This window comes from Prionailurus bengalensis, chromosome D3 (genome assembly GCF_016509475.1).
Source record: "Prionailurus bengalensis isolate Pbe53 chromosome D3, Fcat_Pben_1.1_paternal_pri, whole genome shotgun sequence".
Lineage (NCBI taxonomy): Eukaryota > Metazoa > Chordata > Mammalia > Carnivora > Felidae > Prionailurus > Prionailurus bengalensis.
Genome location: NC_057356.1, coordinates 89,174,558 through 89,176,217, shown reverse-complemented (window position 1 = coordinate 89,176,217; position 1,660 = coordinate 89,174,558). Strand labels below are relative to the sequence as shown.

At 45.2% G+C, this 1,660-nt stretch overlaps 1 non-coding gene across 1 annotated transcript; it reads left to right on the top strand.

The window, feature by feature from the left end:
* Positions 1–220: 220 nt before the first annotated feature.
* Positions 221–292, top strand: TRNAA-UGC. Its single transcript has one exon. It is a non-coding gene; the product is annotated as a tRNA-Ala (tRNA).
* The last annotated feature ends 1,368 nt before the right edge of the window (positions 293–1,660 follow it).

Genomic DNA, 1,660 nt, shown 5'->3' with positions numbered 1-1,660 from the left:
CTTGGGAAGCTAGCACGATGCTGAGTTACAAAGCAGCAGGACTATTCTACGTTAATGGTGCAACACATTCCATGAGGAATGCTTAAGAATGTTCTGTGACTGGAACCTCAGACTATAGGAATCCGGTGCTATTTAATCCCCTAGATAGAGATCAACTGCCCAGCTTTCTAAAAGCAACAACTGTACCAATTCATCTCCCTGTCAGGTCCTCCTCAGAGCTGGGGATGTAGCTCAGCGGTAGAGTGTGTGCTTTGCATGTGTAAGGCCCCAGGTTCGATCCCTGGCATCTCCATAGCTTCTTCTTCCCTCAACGGTACAAAGCTGTTTTTTTAGACTCATTCCTTCAATATCACAGCACCTTCACACCTGAACACGTCATTGGCACGACATATCAGTGTAAATGACAAGTGACATCTTACTGTAGTAAATGAACTACATGAAAACTTATGCTGTGATAATGAGATTTTCTTTCAGTATTAACAGCATCCTTTTATCAATCCCAAATAAAAACCCAGCCTTTCCAACAACTCTTTCCTTCCCTACTTGATTCACTTATCTTACTGATAACCTCCTCTTTCTTTTAATAACACCGTGCCACGGGCACGGCCCACTTAAGGAATAAAAACACAACAAACGTATTGATGACATTCCTCATTTTCAAAGTGTTTTCACATGTAATAGCCCTTTCGCAGCCACAGCAAAGTGACAGAAGATAATGACGCCGGGCCTGTCTCATAGACTTCACACACTTTGAAGCGAGGTCCTCTCTTCCAGGCCAGTTGTGCAATTTAGAGCCTCTGTCTAATCCGTGGCGTGAAAGACGAGTCATTGAGATCAAGCGTTTTTTAATTATCTTTGCCATGGAGTTTCAACCTCCACGTAAAGACGTACAGGGAGAAAAGTCTGAATAGCTGCCGTCTGCCCTCAGTGGCCGGGAGTGGACTGAAACCGCACAAGCGTCATGTCACTCGCACGCGGGAAGCCTGGTGACCGCGGGCATTGCTGGCGCAGGGACCCGAGGGGTCAGTGTGGTGCCCGCAGAGGAGGGCACCGCCGGTCATCTCCAGGATGCACGCATTTAGCTTGTCTTCTCCACGACGTAGTATTACTCTATTTTGAAGAGTGTTACATCTTTTTCTGGGGAAACATTAGAGCCGTGGATTCAAGTCCGTGTGATGTGATGACAAAACAAAGCGGTGTCTTTGCTGAGTCCCCCCGTCTTCTGCCTTATGGATCCGTTTGAGTCTTTGGCTGTGTACTTTGACCCTGACATCTAAGCTGTCACACCCGTTCTCAGATGAACAGAGTTCAGGTTCGCTCTCATGGTACCAATCAGCCTCCCTTCTCAGATGACAGGTGAGGATATGTGACAGTCCTCCCTCCGGGTCGCGCACCACCCCTAAAGTGGGCATTGCTTTGCCTTTACTTGTTTGCATTATGAATAAAACCTAGAGATCCGATGTTCAACACTTAATTTGCTAGGATAAATCTAAGACCTTCAGATCGAAGACATTTTTAATTATGTAATACAAGGTCGTACGTGGATTCATATTTCAGAGGAATATTAAAAACTCCCTTAACTTATTCACAGCCTTTGAGAAGCCATTAAACCTGAGAAGACAACGAAGCAGTTTCTCTAATTACTAACATATATTACACA